The 19,404-nt window shown below is 49.6% G+C and overlaps 1 protein-coding gene across 4 annotated transcripts in view; it reads left to right on the plus strand.

Moving 5' to 3' along the window:
* The window catches only part of GGTA1 (glycoprotein alpha-galactosyltransferase 1 (inactive)), a 73,121-nt gene that overhangs the window by 24,762 nt on the left and 28,955 nt on the right, over window positions 1-19,404 (plus strand). For 3 of the 4 annotated variants that reach the window (XM_081588804.1, XM_081588805.1, XM_081588807.1), the window contains exon 2: window positions 13,353-13,468. The gene's annotated coding sequence lies outside the window, so the exon portion shown is untranslated. Of the gene's footprint in view, window positions 1-13,352; window positions 13,469-19,404 lie in introns of those variants that run through there. The other variant, XM_081588806.1, reaches the window with a different exon arrangement.

Genomic DNA, 19,404 nt, shown 5'->3' on the forward strand with positions numbered 1-19,404 from the left:
CTAGAGGGTCTTCCACTGGCAATAAATGCTTGGGCCAGCTCACATCTTACTGGTCAGACTAGTCACGTGGCCCTACTCAGCCACAAGGGGACCAGGAAATGAAAGCCTACCACGAAGATGGAGAGAAGGAAATATTTCGTAGGACAGAATTAATGAGTACCTTAGGCAGGTTACTCCTTTCTTTACCTAGGGTGCTAAATCAACTCTCCAAGCTGAGATAACCAGGCTGGTGGTACAGATAGAGCAGGCGGTCAGCTCTCCTTCATGAGAGGAAAAACCCCAAGGCATTTCTCAGCCTCAAGTGTGAAGCAGAGGAACAAAAAGGCACATGCAGCTGCCAGCTTCTCTAGGGTGGGACAAAAACAGCTCCTCATGAGAAAGAGCAGCTGTGAAGAGGGCAGGTGATGCCTGCTGGGAGTTCCAGGTGCTCATTGTGTAGGGAAGGCAGAGGCAACACGTGTTGAACCAGGGTTTGCAAACCACGTTTTTCATCTGAGACCTACATGGTGTTTGTTCTATAAGTGGAGTGCACATTTAGGTGTTTCTGCTCCATTTCTGAGCTATTTGATGTTTATGAGAGGGATGTTCTTTCTGAATTGGATGCCTCACTTATCTCCAGTGCACACCCAATGCTCACCTTTTTCCAGTGGCATTTCTTTTTTTTTGGCTGCATCAGGTCTTAGTTGAACCATGTGTGATCTTCAATGTGTCATGTGGGACAGTAGTTGTAGCGCATGGTCTGCAGTGCGCATGGGCTTTAGTAGTCGCGGCATGTGGGATCTTAGCTCCCTGACCAGGGATCTAACCTGTGTCCCCTGCATTGCAAGGCACATTCTTAACCACTGGACCACCAGGGAAGTCCCGCCAGTGACATGTCTATGTCCCATCGTGGCATCCAAAATCGTTCAAGAGCAGTGCGGGTAGAAGGGGGAGGGAAGGACAGAGATGTGGCCATCCCTGGAAGAGGATCTGGGGGTTTTCTTGGGCATAAATAAGGAAACTCTGGAAGAAGACCATTGACTGAAGCCCTCAGCCCCTTCCTGGAGCGCTTGATTTCCTGTGCTATGGTTAAGAGGCGTCTCCTCCTGGAGAGATGCCAGATACCTGTGTACCAGCCGCAGCTTTCCCACTTCATTGCTGAGTGGGCCCTGAAAAGTTATTTCCCTGTCTTGGTGCCTCAGTTTTCTCATCCGTAGATTGAAGTGGCTCAGAATCCTCAGACCAGACTTGAGAGGAGAGTGGCCCTGGGTGCAGAGGGTGTTAAGGTAGCTGCATGGACGAGGAGGCAGGTAAGACTCCTCTCTGAATCCTTCCAGTGTCCATGGAACCCAGAGGAAGGGAGTGACTCATTGCTGCTGTGGGACGCTCACCTTGGTTGCAGGATGTGTGTGGCTGCAGGAGAGTTGGACTTCCCACTACACTGAGCTCTGTGAGAGAGAGGCCTTAGTGGCTAATCCTTGTCAATCTTGTAGCCTGGACAGTGCCTGGCACTTGGTAGGTGCCAGTGTTGTGTGTTAGTTGCTCAGTTGTGTTCAACTCTTTGCGACCCCATGGACTGTAGCCCACCAGGCTTCCCTGTCCTTCGCTGTCTTCCAGAGTTTGCTCAGACTCATGTCCTTTGAGTCGGTAATGTGATGTACACTGTCTCATTTATTATGGTCTAAGAGAGAGACCATTTCATGAAAGGAGGGCCACGATAAAGGACAGAAATGGTAAGGACCTAATAGAAGCAGAAGAGATTAAGAAGAGGTGGCAAGAATACACAGAAGAACTGTACAAAAAAGGTCTTATTGACCAGGATAACCACGATGGTGTGGTCACTCACCTAGAGCCAGACATCCTGGATTGTGAAGTCAAGTTAGGAAGCGTTACTATGAACAAAGCTAGTGGAGGTAATGGAATTCCAGCTGAGCTATTTAAAATCCTAAAAGATGATGCTGTTAAATTGCTGCACTCCATACGCCTGCAAATTTGGAAAACTCAGCATTGGCCACATGACTGAAAACGTCAGTTTTCATTCCAGTCCAAAAGAAAGGCAATGCCAAAGAATGTTCAGACTACCTTACAGTTGCGCTCATTTCACATGCTAGCAAGGTGATGCTCAAAATCCTTCAAGCTAGGCTTCAACAATACATGAATCGAGAAAAAGCAGGATTTAGCAAAGGCAGAGGAACCGGAGATCAAATTGCCAACATTCACTGGATCATAGAAAAAGCAAGAGAATTCCAGAAAAACATCCACTTCTGCTTCATTAAGTACGCTAAAGCCTTTGACTGTGTGGATCACAACAAACTGTGGAAAATTCTTAAAAGAGATGGGAATACCAGACCACCTTACCTGTCTCCTGAGAAACTTGTATGAAGGTCAAGAAGCAACAGTTAGAACCAAACATGGAACAATGGACTGTTTCAAAATTGGGAAAGGAGTATGTCAAGGCTGTATATTGTCACCCTGCTTTTTTAACTTCTATGAACTATAATTTCTAAGAACTATACAAAAAAGTTCTTCATGACCCAGGTAATCACGATGGTGTGATCACCAACCTAGAGCCAGACATCCTGGAATTCGAAGTCAAGTGGGCCTTAGGAAGCATCACTATGAACAAAGCTAGTGGAGGTGATGGAATTCCAGTTGAACTATTTCAAATCCTAAAAGATGATGCTGTGAAAGTGCTGCACTCAATATGCCAGCAAATATGGAAAACTCAACAGTGGCCACAGGACTGGAAAAGGTCAGTTTTCATTCCAATCCCAAAGAAAGGCAATGCCAAAGAAAGAGCCTCTTAATGAGGGTGAAAGGGTGACAAAGCTGGCTTAAAACTCAACATTCAAAAAACTAAGATCATGGAATCCGGTCCCATCACTTCATGGTAAATAGAAGAGGAAAGAGTGGAAACAGTGACAGATTTTATTTTCTTGGGCTCCAAAATCACTGTGGACAGTGACCGCAGCCATGAAATTAAAAGATGCCTGCTCCTTGAAAGGAAAGATATGACAAACCTAGATGGTGTATTAAAAAGCAGAGATATCACTTTGCCAGCAAAGGTCCGTATAGTAAAAACTATGTTTTTCCAGTAGTCGTGTATGGATGTGAAAGTTGGACCATAAAGAAGGCTGGCTGAGTTCTGAAGAATTGATGCTTTCGAACTGTGCTGTTGAAAACCCTTGAGAGTCCCTAGTGTCGACTAAAAAAGATGCACAACTTGAAAGTTGCGAGTTAAGTTTTATTTGGGCCAAAATGAGGACTGCAGCCCGGGAAGGAGCACCTCAGACAGCTCTGAGAGACTGCTTCAAAGCGGCAGTGGAGGAAGGTCAATATATAAGGTTTTGGTGAAGGGGGAGTTCAATACCACTAAGCACTCATTTTACAAAAGGTTTTTTGCTAGTCATGAGGATCTGATGTCACCATGAAGGGATTTAGTGCTTCTCTAGATATGAGGAGATGCAAGGATTGAGATCATAAAATCTGTTCCCAAAAACATACAACTACCTGGAGACCTATCCCACCAGATTCCCTGGAGCAGAGAGCACCTCACTCCACCCTGAACCCCCTCAGGGGCTATTGAAGGTCAATAGCTATAGCAGCATGGGGTTCCATTTCCCTAGAGGCAGATGGCAAATGCCTTTGTGGCTCAGTCCTTGGCAATGCTCTTGGTAAGTGCCAATTTGTAGTTGACACTTGGATTGCAAGGAGATAAATCAGTCAATCCTAAAGGAAATCAACCCCCAGTATTCACTGGAAGGACTGATGCTGAAGCTGTAGCTCCAGTACTTTGGTCACCTGATGCAAACAGCCGACTCATTGGAAAAGACCCTGATGCTGGGAAAGATTGAAGGCAAAAGAAGAGGCCAGCAGAGAATAAGATGGTTAGATAGCATCACCGACTCAATGAACATGAGTTTGAGCAAACTCGGAGATAGTGAACGATAGGGAAGCCTGGTGAGCTGCAGTCCATGCGGTCACTAAGAGTTGGACACAGTTAGCAACTAAACAGCAACAACAAAAAGAGAAACATTCTCATTTACAGAGGAGAGAAACCAAGTCCCAGGAGGTCAAATGACTTGCCCAAGGTCACGTATTTAGTCAATGCTCAGACCAGTCTCATTCAAGTACAGGCTCTAACCACTTTGCTGTACTGCCTCCCGCTACCATGATGAGATGGGAACAGTGCTTGTCTGTTTGTGGTAATAATAATAATACAAGTTGCCTTTTCCTAAGTACCTACAAGGTACTAGGAACTTTACAGGTGTTATCCTTCATCCTTTAACAACTCAAGGGGTAGTAAATTATTATCCCTATTTTTATAGATGGGCAAACTGAGGCTCAGAAAGTGACGTGACTTATTCAGGGCCACACAGCAAGAAAGTTGGGGGGTGAGGGGCAGCTGGAATTTGAGCTCAGGCCTGGCTCATTCCAAGAACACGCAGAAAAAAAGGCACCTCCACTGTGGGCTCCGTTAAGAGATTTTCTTCGTTTTGTAGTTGTTTAACTTCTCACTAGGGTTCCTGGAACCTCATCACTACAGATTAATTCTTGGACAGGCTTTTATGCTCAAGTCAACTTACTGTAAGAAAAAAAATCTCGTGGTGGGGGGAATCCCAAGACAAAGCAACCTCAGGATTTTCTGGTAAATTCTTAGACTCTTAAGACCTCCTGGCCTACATAGGGGAAGCAGGGCTAGCTGAGATGATTCTAGCCCCAGGCACTATGGGGGGCAGGGTGGCGTTGGAGAGAGACTGGGCTTGTACCACCTCCAGGATTGCAAATGGCCACAGGAAAGAGTCTGGCTGCTGGAGAGGCTAACCTAAGGCACCGGTTGATAGTAAACATAAGCCCTGAATCCTAAAGGGTCCAAGGGGACTTTATTGAATGCTTTTTCTTTTATTGAGCTGTTTTTACATAAAACGACCCTATGATTTATCCTCCAAACCTGCACACCTTTGAGAGTGAATGGGGCACTAAAACAATGACCTGTTACTTGATCACAACATGTGTAGATCAGAACTGTGTTAGGGAAAGCATCTTGATGTTACAGGCTCTGGGAAACTACCCACACCAGGTTGGGGGGTGGGTGGCTGTGAAAAGGTAAAGACCAGGTGGCAAAAATAGGAGGGTGGGAAAATAGAACAGGAGACCAGGAGATGGGGCAGGTGGAACAGTGACTTTCACCCTGGGACACTTCTGCAACTTTGGCCCTGTGCCAGCCCCTGCCTGGTTTACACAGCAGCAGTAGCTGAGGTCTGCAGAGAGCACGTGGCGTTTCTGGGCACACGTGTCCCTCCCACCAGACTTGCACTTAACAAGTGCAGGGAGTGGATGCCGTTTAGTCTGTGCCCAGCCCAGTCCCAACAGTCTCAGGATTGAATACTTACCTTTCAAGCGTTTGCTGATGATGGTGTAAATGCTAGTGGGCATGGTTTTCCTGAAGTGTGCCAGGGGAGATGATGTTTGGCTTGCAGAGGGAAGAGTCAGGGTCCTTGTCTGTGAGGAGCTGTTAGGTTCAGTGGGAAAGGCGAGGCAGGCAGAACTTACTGATTCTACGATCTTGCCATATTACTTGACTCTGAGCTTTGGATTCCCTGTCTGGGAAACACAGGGCTCTTTACTGATTGTGGGGCTTCCCTGGTGGCTCAGACAGTAAAGAGTTTGCCTGCAATCTGGAAGACCCAGGTTTGATCCCTAGGTCAGGAAGATACCCTGGAGAAGGGCATGGAAACCCACTCTAGTATTCTTGCCTGGAGAATCCCATGACAGAGGAGCCTGGCAGGCTACAGTCCATGGGGCTGCAAAAAGTCAGACACGACTGAGCGACTAACACTTAATGAGAATAGGATTCAATGCGATAGTATGTGTAAATGAAAGGCAGTCTTGATGACTAATAATAACATTCCGGGAAGGAGAGCTCAGCTCTACTGAAAAGATGTGTCTTACAATCAATCAGAACAGTCCAGAGATGAACCAGACTACCCGGGTTGGTGGTGAAGCCTTCTCATCACTGGAAGTCTTCAAGCAGAGGTGGTCGGGCATGGATGCTATAAATGGTGTGACCACCTTTGGGAGGAAGGCTGGGTTAGCAGGACATGGGGGAGAAGAGAGCTGAGAAGAATGACTTGTTTATGTCCCTGTCCACGTCACCTGGAAGACCACGCTGTTGGCCAGCGAGGGGAGCACACAGGAGCAGCAGCTTGGGACTGGTGGGAACTGGCCCCTTGAGAAGGGGAGATCTGCTTCTAGGAGAGAGAACAGGAAACAGGCAGAGGCCCCTGACGACTTTCCGTTTTTCCCATGACACAGCCACTTGCTGGTTCCAGGGCCTCCCATCTTGGCTGAGAGAGAGGAGGAGGCTTCTTTGGACCTGGAGTGCTCAGCTGTTCCGATGGGAGCCAGGTAGAGCTTGGGATTCGGCACACCGAATCCTGAGGTGGCCCCAGGGCACCCTCCCTCCATCCAAGGCTGTGCCCTCCCCTCTGACTCTGGTCTCTGGAGCCTCATCACATGCTCTGGACACACCAGCTGCACCCATGCGGGGGTTCTTCGCCCCGAGTCTGTGGCTGGACACGAGGGTGCCATGAGCCCCTGGAGCTGGCAGGCAATGCAGAGTCAGGGAGACACAGCCCCTACCTTTTCATCTAATGGGGAGGGTTAGTGGGGGGGACGCTGAGGTACACCCAAGGAGTTGCTTAGAATTGGACCCCTGTCTGTCTATTGCCACCATTCCATTTGCCCCACTCCGTGGGATTCTGAGACAGCAGCACCCTTGCCAGGGGAACACGACCTTCCCTCTTCCAGGGGCCTGTGGGGCCAGAGGCAGTCACAGGAGTGTCAGCGGGTGGCGCTGAGCTGAGAATTCAGATGCGGCTTCTGTCAGCGTTCCTGACAACTTTGGTGCCTGTCTGTCCCGCCTCTCAGCTGTGCCCCTCAGGTTTCAGGGCCGTGCCCATTCAGGACTTCTCTCTCTCAGAGCTCCCTTCCCTCGGCTCACAATAGACCTGCCTGCTCTTGCTTGCACGCTGGCAGCTCCCAAATCAGGCTCTGCCCAGGCTCTCTCTCTAGAACAATGCTACTGAGCTGGCTTTGGGAGGTTCTTCAAACTCAGCGCTTCTAGAACCAAGCACCTACGCCCTCTCCTTCCAACCCCTCCTCTCCATTTTTCAATCAACCGTCTGATCTTTTATACCAGCCAGAAACCTGGGGGCCAGCTGGGTTTCCGGCTCACCTGCAGACAGATTCCTGGGCCCCACCCTGGGCATCCTGATTGGTTAGAGCTGAGTGGACCTGATGCTTCGCATCTCTAACAAGCTCCCAGGTGATGCTGAGGCTGCTGCTCGTTCCATCCACACTGAGTCTCACTGAACTAGACTCATCTCACTCCCTTCATCCCATGGCTCACTATTATTCTTGTTACTGGGGCTTCTTGGTGGCTCAGACAGTAAAGAATCTGCCTGCAATGCAAGAGACCCAGGTTCTGTCCCTTGGTTTGGGAAGATCCCCTGGAGAAAGGCATGGCAACTCACTCCAGTATTCTTGCCTACAGAATCCCATGGACAGAGGAGCTGGGTGGGCTACAGTCCATAGGGTCGCAGAGTTGGACAAGACTGAGTGACTAACATATACACACATTCTTGTTATTATTACCATAGTTAACATGTATTGAACATTTAGGGGCCAAGCCCTGTACCAGGCATGCGTTTCAGCCTACAAAGATGTTCTGAGTGCCAGGTGCCGTAATAGACATTTCCATATTGGTACAAAACATACAGATGTATCTGCCCGTCAAGTTGACATTCTGGTCAAGGAAGAAAGAAATTTAAAGGGAAAATAAGTTACCTACAAAAGGAAAGTAATCTAAAATCCAGGACCGTCTCGTCTCTCCAAGAACGTGACACTGAAGCAAATTTTGAGAGAATTCAGTTCTTATGACCCAAGGTCTCAAGATGCCTCTTCTTTCTCATCTCCCAGCTCTCCCCATGGTGTTAGGTCTCCACGTTCCCCACTGGACATTGGCCAGCCACCTCCTGGCTGGGCTCCCTGCCTGGAGATTTAACTTCTCCCACTGACCCTCGACCTGCAGCCAAAGAAGTCTTCTAAAAAGCGAATCATTGTAGCTCTCTTTGCCTAACATCCTTCAAGGATTCCCTAGTACCTTCAGGAGGAAATGCAGATTCCTCAGTTTCAAGGCTCGTGGTGAGAAGATTCAGCTTGACCCTCCAGCTTCTCTGCCCCCACCCCACCTCCATTCTGCCTCCTTCATCCTCCACACTTGAGCTGTTCTGGATTGGGGCTTCTCAACTTCCCACTTTGTCCCCCCCCCCCTCCCAAATCACCAACCCACCCATCCTGTCTCCTCACTTTTTGCACACGGGGAAGCACCTTCTGCCTGTCTTGGTGCCCCCCGCCCGCCACACTCCTGCATCCTCCATGCAGAGCTGATCTTTGGTACCCGTCCTTTCCCTCCTATGAATCTTCAAACCCTTCTCCTCTTGTCTCTGTCTCATCACGAGTTTCCCAGGGTCGTCAGTGTACTCACAAGTATTTCCCTTTTTCTCCATGGCCTTTCTAATTGGACCCTCTCTCTAGCCCTTCCCAAGGCAAGCTGCTGGCGAGAGGTCCCTGCACTCACTGACATCACTTCCTCACCTGAGGTTCTTTCCTTGACCCACTGCAATCTGGTGCCCAGCTCCAAGCATCCATGTGTTCTTGATGCCAGCTGCCCCGGGAAGCTCTTCTTTCACATCCTTCCCTCCCAGGGTGTCTTACCCACTCACATCTCAGTGATGCCTAGGACTGAATACTGACAGACCTGTAGCATCTTTCTGGGGCATCCCACAGAGCCTGTCCCAGGGTGGCGTTTCTCTTCTTCCTACAAACCTGATCAAACAGAGATGCTCTAAGGATTCCATCTACTTTCCTTTTTCTAAAGACCACCTCCACCTCCCCACCCACCTCCAACTGTTGCTTTCAACTCTGTAATTATGTACGGGGTTTCCACCCCCATGGGTGGTTCTGCTAGTGTTTACAGGCTCCCAACCAATAACTATTTAAGTAACTGTCTCTAGTGGATAGAGTCGAGTCTTCCAAAAAGATGTGTTCAAGTCCTAACCCCAAGTGCCTATGGCTATGAGGTTTTTTTTGGAAATAGATTCTTTGCAGATGACTCGAATTCAGATGAGGTCATCCTGGATTTGGGTGGGCTCCAATCCAATGACTAGTGTCCTTATAAGAAGAAGGAAATTTGGACATGACACAGACGCATATGGAGAACACTGTGTGGCTACATAGACAGTGCTGGGATAGACACAATGTAGACACAAGGATGTTTTCAAACTGTGGTGCTGGAGAAGACTCCTGAAAGTCCCATGGACTACAAGGAGATCAAACTAGTCAGTCCTAAAGGAAATCAGCCCCAAATATTCATTGGAAGGATTGTTACTGAAGTTGAAGCTCCGTATCTTTGCCACCTGATGTGAAGAGCCGATTCACTGGAAAAGACCCTGATGCTGGGAAAGATTGAAGGCAATAGGAGAAGGGGTGACAGAGGATGAGATGAGATTAGATAGCATCACCGACTCAGTGGACATGAATTTGAGCAAACTCCGGGAGACAGTGGAGGACAGAGGAGCCTGGTGTGCTACAGTCCATAGGGTTGCAAAGAGTTGGGCACGACTTAGCAGCTGAACAAGACACAAGAAATGCCAGTGACTGCTGGCAACCACCAGAAGCTGGGAGTTAGGCGAGAAGGATTCTCCCTCATGGCCTTCAGAAAGAACCAACTCTGTCGACACCTTGACTTTGGACTTCTGCCCTCCAAAACTGTGAGAGAATAAACTTCTCTTGTGTTAAGCCACCCAGTTTGTGGTACATTCTTACGGAAGCCCTAGGAAGCCCATATGCCGACCATCTGTCCATCTGTCCACCAGTCCACGCATCCTCAGGACCTCCTCTGTACCAGACCCTGTGTGAGGACCAACAGGGACCTTGGGTCAAAGCAGAGCTCCCTGCTGCCCTTGAGAACTTGCACACGGAAGGCAAGATGGACACATGGACACACACACACACAGCAACCTGAGCTCCAAGCAGGCCACACAAGGGCAGAGGGAATTCGGGAGAGAGAGTCAGCCTTGGCCAGGAAGCAGATCTCGGAGGAGGTGGCATTGAGCTCTCAGCTCTGAAGGCTGTGCGTTCATCAGCCAGCTTCACAGAGCAAGTGAGAACAGGCCCTCCACAGCCACTGAGCCCACGTGGGTCCCTGCCAGGGAGCCACAGGATCCTGGGAAAGTTCTGCCTCAGCTTCGTCAGCGCCCACACGGGGTGTGAGGCCCAGATGGGGACAAAGAATGTGCCTGGGGCCACATGGCCTGTGAAACCATGTCACTGGATTTATAAAACATTTTCTTGGGCTTTCTTTTCTCTGGTTGTATTATTGGTTATTGACCTCAGTTTTTAAAAAACGCTCTTTACTGCAAACCACCCCCTTGCACAGGCTCTTGGGAAAGAAATGTTTCCAGGGCGGGGCTGGGTAGGGGCAGGTCTGCCCATCCTCCTTATCTTCAAACTGCTTTACTTCTCACCTGGCCTTGCAGTGAGCCAGGGTGGGAGAGACTTCTCTGGGGCCCTACCAGACTCCCTCTCAAAAGCTGTTTCCCCCGCCTCTGCTTTTCTCTCTTCTCTGTTTCAGGGTCAGAATTGTGCCCTCTTTTCTCTTTTCTTTCACTGGTTTGTTTGGGCCCCTGCCTTGGGAGGGAGGGTTCAGTGGGGCTCCTGAGTGGGCTGGCAATCTGTGGCATCCTAGCTACCCCCTCCGCCGCCGCCCCCCGCCACGCCCCGCCTCCTCCAAAAGCCAGAGCTAGTCGTTCATAAGATGACCCCAGGACCTGGGGGGAGCAGGGCTTGAGCAGAAGAGGATTTACACATCCTGAAGGATTGGGCTGCCCGCCTCCCCCAGTAGCTTAGTTTTCCAGCCTCTCTTTAGTGACAAGAAAGAGAGGAGTGCATAGAGAGGAGTACACAAGAAAGAGCCTGTGCATGTTGACTCACCGGGTCCCTAGGAGGCAGGGGATGTCCATCTGAAAAGGTCCAGTCATATCACCTCCTCCATGAAGCCTCCTGAGATTGCTCCAGTCAGATTTCTATAAGAGCCCAATTCACAGCTGTACCCCAGACTCAGGCCCAGGCAGGGCAGAGTTGGACTGGGAGGAACTGTACTCCACAGATGAGAAAACAGAGGTACAGAGAAGGAAGCTGGACATGCCTATGTCACACAGTCTGGTGACGGCAGAGTAAGGGTTCAAACAGTACTTTTAGCTTCTGGTACAAAATGATTTTCCTTAAAAAAGGAGTCCTCATGGCCAATATATCACATTCTGGAATCAGAAGTTCTATTTAGGTGCAGGGTTTGTTTTTTCTCTTTTTATTTATTTTTGGCCACACTCAGCAGCTTGCAGGATCTTAGTTCCCCAGCCAGGCAGTGGACCCAGGCCCCCTGCAGTGGACGTGTGGAGTTCTAACCCCTGGACCACCAGGGAAATCCCATTATTTTTTCTCTCTTGTGAAAATTTGATTTTGATCTGATTCGGGCAGAAGTTCCCCAGTTTTCTGCAGACCCCATTGCTTCCTATTGCATTATACCCGGTCAAAGTCACACACTTCCATCCCCCTGGCTTCCACTCAGCATTCATTCCACAAATATCTATTGGGCATCTAATAGGTGCCAGGTACTGGGTGATAGGTACCAGGTACTGATCCAGGTACTGGGAAAACCCGGAAGTGACCAAGATGGAAGACAAGCCACCCCCGCACCCCAGTAGTTCTTGGGTTCCAGGGGCATTAGGTTCACAGCCCCTGCCTCATTCTAATGGGGGTCCATTAACATCCCCAGCTTGGTCTGGCTTCACCACCACAGGGGATATAAGAATTTGAGGTGCGATGAAATCATGGAAAAACCCCAAGCTTGTCTTCCATTTCAGGGATTGATAACTCAGACCACACAATTCTGTGAGGTTCTTATTTTACCTTCAGTTTTCCTTCCTTACAATTTGGGACTGTGATTTTTACCCTACTTCCCTCTAGGGTTGTGTGAAAGCTATCTGGGTCTTTGTAGAGCTCTACAGGGAGCTCTAAACAGGGCGTGGCTTTTTGACCTTGAGGGTGCTGAAGGCTTCAGGAAGCAGTTCGACTCTGAGGCGGGGTGCTGGCCTTCTTGGCTTCAAGACTCTCTGCTCAGGGAGGGGTGAGAATTTCTAGGGGGGTGAGGGGGGAGGGCACCCCCTCGCACCCATTGCCAGATTGTGATAAGAACGATCAGGTGTTGCTTTTTCACCTCCATCTGGGGTCATCAGCCTGAGGAAGTGGTGAGAGGAACTGACGGAAGGTAGAGGGGGCGGGGTTTCCTCTTTGTAGGAAGCTCAAACCCAGGCTGTCATCAGTACCTGGACCTTGCCCCTTGGTGGGCAGTCCTTGGCCCCTCTCTGGTTTTGTTCCCCTCTCCATAGTCTGTCTGGATGCCCAGTCTGTACTCCCAAGGAAGTGTTCGGGGCCACTTGGAAGGGATGGGTTGGAGGGCTTTAAGCTTCGTTCCCCTGCCTCAGCCAAAGCCCCCTGTATTCTCTGTTTTACATAGTAGGATTCTGAGAATGACAGCGTGTGTTTTTGTTTTGTTTTTCTTAAAAAATAAAAAAAGCTTTAGCTATTCAACATTTGAAAATTCACCGCTGTGAGGTCCCTTCCATCCGGATAATTCTATTTTGGGATCAGGAGGGGTGTGTGGGAAGGGTTAAGCATTATTCAGTCAAAGAGCAGGGCTGGGCCTCAGTGACCTTTTTAGAGTTCTTAAAGCTCAGCTCATGATGCGGGAGATCTCAGTACTTTCTGTTAAAATAGTCTTCAAACATAACTGAAAGCCTACAGGATGTGGGGGAGAGGCTCCACGTGGAGGGACGTTTGGGTAGCCTTTCGGCAGGAGTCTTGAGGACTCGCTCCTTCAGCCACCCCTCTGCATTTTTTTGTTTTTTTCTTTTTTAATTCTCCACCAGCTGTTCCTGGTGGTTGTCACTTGGGTTGTTTGGGTTCAGAATGGTTTTCGCCCAGGAGTGGGTGATGCTGCTGTCTCTCCCGAGGGTGGTGGCTTTCCTTCCTCCAACGCCAGGCCGAGTTTGGACCTGTAGTTTCGCTTGGTGACGGAGGCTGGGCCCTTCCTGGGCGCCGAGAGAGGAACATCTCTGCCTTTGGCATGCAGCTCTGAGTCAACAGGCATGATAAACAGCCCACTTCCCAGGACCAGCAAGGAACAAAGCCCCTGACGGCTGCGGGATCCACCCACCCCCTCTTCCTGAAACAGCTGTTTATTCTTTTGACAGGAGTCAGAACGCTGCACCTTCGCTTCCTCCCAGCCCTGCCTCCTTCTGCAGAACGGAGCTCAATAGAACTTGGTACTTTTGCCTTTTACTCTGGGAGGAGAGAAGCAGACGATGAGGTATGTAACACATTGGAATTATTTACCTCTGCTGGGTCCGGGTCCCTGGGGGTATTGTGAGCTGGCTGCAGCGTGGACACACCTGGGGCAGGAACCCCGCTCTCCCCCTGACTTCTTGCTGGAATCTTCCAGTCGTTCTGGAAGACGACAAAGTCCTCCTCTCCCGGTGTTGGATCTAGAAGTGGGTGCTGGTGGGATGCTGGCTCCGTCCCTGGAAGCTCTGCTGGAGTTTGCTGCCCCTGGCAGGACCTCACAGGGCGGGGCTGCAGCCTGGGGTTTTTCTGGGACTCAAAGTGCCAATGCGGGGGTTAGGAGGGCTTGCCCTGTGGGTGCATGCAGAGCCCTCTTGGGGCAGCGCTGACCCTTCATTTACCTCGCCTTATTTTTCCTGGGAAAACTCTTGTGCAATGATTCCTGGGTCAGGCAGCAAGGAAAAGCTGGCTGGACCCAGGCTTCAGATTTCCTGAAGGGGATTCTAGAAAGGGCATTGCGAGAACCCTCCAAAAACAGGTTGTTCCGTCTGTGGTGGCTGGAGCAACAGCTAGTTGTATATTTAGTCTGAGGCTTGTCTCTTAGTTTCCTCCGTCTGTGTTTACTTTGACCCTTATAATGAAAAACATAACTGGAAACAGACTTCCATGTACCTTTTTTTTTCCCTCCACAAATTATACCATGTTTCTTCTAACAGGGAGCGTCTTCCCCTAATGCCCACCAGTTTAGAGAGATTTTAGGGTAAAAGCAGAACTCTCTCTCCTCACCCCCAGCACCACCCCCCTGCCAGGAGCTGGGCCAGGAGGGCAGAGGGTCTGCCTTTCGAACACAGCATCCCCCCATCACCACCTTGAGGGTGAGCCCAGCCATCTCAGCCTTTGTGAAAGCTCAGTTTCCTCAGCTATAAAGCTGCTGTGCTGACCAGGATGAGGGATGAACAGGATGGAGTGAGTGAGGAAGGCTCAAACGCCAGGTACACAGGAGGCACCTGGAAATGGCAGAGGTGTTGAACCCCGTAGGCTCACCAGCTGGTCCAAGGAAGCCTGTGATTGGCTAGCTTTGGGCCAATTGCTTAGTGAAAACCGTGAAAGGCAGGCTTCCCAGGTGGTATTAGTGGTAAAGAACCCACCTGCCAGTGCAGGAGATGTAAGAGAGGCAGGAGCCATCTTCCTGGGTCAGGAAGATCCCATGGAGGAGGGCACAGCTTCCCACTCCAGTATTCTTGCCTGGAGAATCCCATGGACAGAGGACCCTGGTGGGCTGCAGTCCATAAGGTCACAAAAGAGTCGGACACTGAAGCAACTTAGCATGCACGTACCCACTCATGCAACCATGAAAGACAAAACGAAAGGATGTGCCTAAGAGACCTGGCTGATGAGTCCGTGGGTAAGCCTGCATGTTTACTGAGAACAAAAGAGATAAAAGGGTGAGCACTAGAGGCCAGCTCTCTGGACTGAATGCTGGCCCCACTGCTTTATGCTGTGTGACATTGGACAAGTCACTTAACCTTTCTGAGCCTCCATTTTCATGTCTGTAAAATGAGGATAATACTAGAGTGACTTCACAGGGTCATTATGAGGCTTACCCGAGAGACTGCTGGTAAAGCGTTTAGCCCAGGCCCTGGCCTGGTTCAGTTGAGGGGCATCCAAGTGTTGCAGGGCCAGAAGCTTATTCCATTTCCAGGCTCCCTTTAGGAAAAAGAATGCAAAGTTGTAAATACGACGTTAGAATGGAAGTAAATGCTGTCCTCCCTCCGTATCCGCTGGGGATTGGTTCCGAGACCCTCACAGATACCAAAATCCAGGGACGCTCAAGTCCCTTACATGCAATGCCATGGTATTTACATACAACCCACACACATCCTCCTGTTTACTTTTAATCGCCTCAAGTTTACTTAGAATACCTAGTACAGTGTAAATGCTCTGTAAATAGTTGCCTGCACGCAGCAAATTCTAGTTTTGCTTTTTGAAGCTTTCTTGGAATTTTTTGTTTTTTTAATGTTTTTGATTCGTGTTTAGTTGAATCTGTGGACGTGACACCCATGGGTACAGAAGGCTGACCGTATTTAGGAAAGGGGGAGACATCCGAACATATAACAAAAACTGACAAATGCTCTCAATAGGAAAAAATCCAGAAAGTAACATTGTAATAAAGTGTGAAGATAATATAAAAATGATTAGTATTACTCAGCTGTCGGATGCACCTGTTATATTTTGGCTGCATACTCTTGGACTGCCTCTTTGCTGACTTTGTAATATCATTTTTAATTGAGACAAAAAGAAGACAAACCAGTTTTTGCCTCTAGCATGGTTAAATCAAAGGTTGCTCTTTATTACCTCGAGTTTAGAAGAGTTTCTTTCAGCTTCACAGCTTGTTATTGGTGATACCATGGCTGTGAATTGCTTGGCAGTTTCCTGCTCAGGTGACTCTGGCCAGAGCTCCAGAGAACTCAGCTCTTCCATCCTGGATGGGGTGGTAGGGGTGTGTTGAGGGAATATGGGCACCAGGTAGCTGTGAAGTCTGGATCACTGTGACCCCTGAGACCCCCAAGTGGGCAGCAGAACAGCAGTTAGTTCAGCTCCTTCTCTGGATCACAGTGGGAGGCTCCTGGGAGCTCAGCAAGGCCCACCTGGGGCAGGTTGGGTCTGCAGGGAGTGGGCTCAGGACTCAGGCCCCACCTGCAGCCCCAGGACTGGAGTGATTCCCCCAGGCAGGGCAGCACCTCATCTCCAGGAAGCATTTGACCCTTAACCACTCCCCACCCTTAAGCACTCCCCACCCCAACCGGAGAGCAGACCCAGTTTGCCAAAGGGCCTGACACGGAGGTTTCATAAGCTTCCGGGTCAGTTGACCTGTGGACTCAACATGACTTGGCTGGCAGTCTTCTCTCGTGATCATCACTTCCAGGAAACTAGGGCTATCGTGGAAAGATGAGCTTCGGGTGGCTGAGTGAACCTGTCCTTGTCAACGAGACTTCCAGCCCTCTGGCTGGTTTCTCACCAGGTCCCGGGTCAATCAGGAAAGACTGTGGTGGAAAGTTAAGTCCACAGGACTTGCTTCAAGGACGAGGAGACTGAGGCCAGAGGAACCATGACTCACTTCACATTTGTGTGGCCACTGAGGGTGACATTTGAGCCTCCTCTTCTTCCCCTCCCCATCGTGAGCCATGGGGGCAAACGTGACGCCCGCGGGACCCTGAGCTGGGGGCAGTGGGGAGTGGAGCTGACTATCACATCAGTCAGCGGGCGGGGAGGGCTTGCCCGTGACCCTTCTGGGTCCTGCAGCCTCAGATGGAGCCACGTGTTTCTGAATCTCTCCCCTAAAAAAAGCAGCATCCTCACTTCGACTGCCATTTGTGGAGCATCGACTGCCCACCAGCACGACGCGCTGCGTATTCATGGTCTCCTTTTGTCCTTTCAAGAACCCTGGGGGCGGGGGTGGTGTTTGAAGCTCCATTTTGTCTGTGTAAACAGAGGCTCAGAGCCAAGGAATCTGCCTGGGGTGTGCTTCTAGGGCTGCACAGCCTTAGCTGCCAGACTCATTTCTGCCCGGAACGCTGGATCTAAATGTTACAATGGAGGAGGATGTGGAAGATGAAAGATAGGAGGTTTCCCGAAGGGTGACTAATAGTCAGTTCCTGGCCCTCCCTCCCGCCCCACCACCCACCCCCCTGGCTCTGTTTCATTTGCAACACTTGTCGCTGTCTGACGCTTATCCTTTTGAGTCTTTTGACCCCATGCAGTGGCCCAGAAGTGACTGCAGCTCGAGGTTGCAGGACGGGATGGGTTCCAGGGATGGGGGGGAGGATGAATCACAGGCCGAGAGGAGGATTTAGCCTGCGGGAAGGCGCTACTTTCCCCCTGCTCTGCCCCAGATAATGGCTTTTCCAGGGCTTCTGAGTGCCCGATGATTCAGCTGAGATTCTCACCTCTCCCCCTGATGTGAGATGGGGAAAACAAGGGCCACTAGACTTCCCTTCAGAGAGGAGTTCTGTTGGGAAGGAATACCTGGACTTACACCAGATGGGGTGAAATGATGAGATTCTCTGAAGCCGTGGATGTGGGTATCATCTGTATGGAAGAAGTAATTTATGGGCCTCATGGAAAAGTCTGACGCTCCAGGGAAACAGAAGTGGAAAAGGAGGCAGGGGAAGGGGGTAAGGAAGTTGGAGAAATGATGTTGTGACCCTGCCTTGCGAAATACACTGGGGTTTTTAGCACCATCTGCACGTGTTCCAGGAGTGGGGGTGGTTTTATTTGGAAGCCATGGTAAGGGCTGAGTTCTGGGAGTGGCCCAGGAGCAGCCCTTGTGGGTGGTAGGATGGATTCAGAGAGAAATTGCAAACACCATTGACAAGAGGGCTGAGAGATGCTGGGAGGGCTCACCTGATCCTCTGAAGGGTGGGGCCAGGTGACTCAGATAGTCGCACTCTCCCATATAAGACAGGGTGTTAGTACCCTGTAGGGCCTAATTCAGGGGCTTCCCAGGTGGCTCAGTGGCAAAGAATCTGCCTACAATGCAGGGGAGGTTTGTGTTGGTCGCTCAGTCATGTCTGATTGTATGCTACCCCACTGACTGTAGCCCACCAGGCTTCTCTGTCCATGGGATTCTCCAGGCAAGAATATTGGAGTGGATTGCCATGCCCTTCTCCAGGGGATCTTCCCTACCCATGGATTGAACCCCGGTCTCCTCCATTGCAGGCGGACTCTTTACCATCTGAGCAACAAGGAAAGGGTGCAATGCAGGGGTCGTGGGTTCAGTCCCTGAGTTGAGAAGATCCCCTAGAGGAGAGCATGGCAACCCACTCCAGTATTCTTGCCTGGAGAATCCCATGGACAGAGGAACCTGCCGTGCTACAGTCTATAGCGTCACGAAGAATCAGACACAGCTCAGCAACTGAGTACACACACGGCCTAATTCTATGCTGTACCTCTTAAATGGGCTATTTAGAAGCAAGTGCACATTTCCTACATGGTGGATAAGATTGTCAACTACCAGTCTTCAGAATGACAAAGTTTTGAACATTCTGAGAGACAAACACGTCAGTGAAGGGCTTTTAGACCACATTGCCTGCCAAATGCCTCATCTTATCCAGAGAGAAAAATGAAAGTGTTTTCAAAGACCTACTGGTCATCAAGTCTATGCCCCGACCAGTAACACTGAAGAAGCTGAACTTGAACGGTTCTATGAAGACCTACAAGACCTTTTAGAACTAACACCCAAAAAAGATGCCTTTTCATTATAGGGGACTGGAATGCAAAAGTAGGAAGTCAGGAAACACCTGGAGTAACAGGCAAATTTGGCCTTGGAGTACAGAATAAAGCAGGGCAAAGGCTAATAGAGTTTTGCCAAGAGAACGCACTGGTCATAGCAAACACCCTCTTCCAACAACACAAGAGAAGACTCTACACATGGACGTCACCAGATGGTAAACACCGAAATCAGATTGATTATATTCTTTGCAGCCCAAGATGGAGAAGCTCTATACAGTCAGCAAAAACAAGACCGGAAGCTGACTGTGGCTCAGCTCATGAACTCCTTATTGCCAAATTCAGACTTACATTGAAGAAAGTAAGGAAAACCAGTAGACCGTTCAGGTATGACCTAAATCAAATCCCTTATGATTATACAGTGGAAGTGACAAATAGATTTAAGGGACTAGATCTGATAGAGTGTCTGATGAACTATGGACAGAGGTTCGTGACACTGTACAGGAGACAGGGATCAAGACCATCTCCATGGAAAAGAAATGCAAAAAAGCAAAATGGCTGTCTGAGGAGGCCTTACAAATAGCTGTGAAAAGAAGAGCAGCAAAAAGCAAAGGAGAAAAGGAAACATATTCCCATCTGAATGCAGAGTTCCAAAGAATAGCAAGGAGAGATAAGAAAGCCTTCCTCAGCGATCAATGCAAAGAAATAGAGGAAAACAACAGAATGGGAAAGTCT

The sequence above is a fragment of the Giraffa tippelskirchi genome, chromosome 4 (genome assembly GCF_054371585.1).
Source record: "Giraffa tippelskirchi isolate mGirTip1 chromosome 4, T2T-mGirTip1v1.2.pri, whole genome shotgun sequence".
Taxonomy (NCBI): Eukaryota; Metazoa; Chordata; class Mammalia; order Artiodactyla; family Giraffidae; genus Giraffa; species Giraffa tippelskirchi.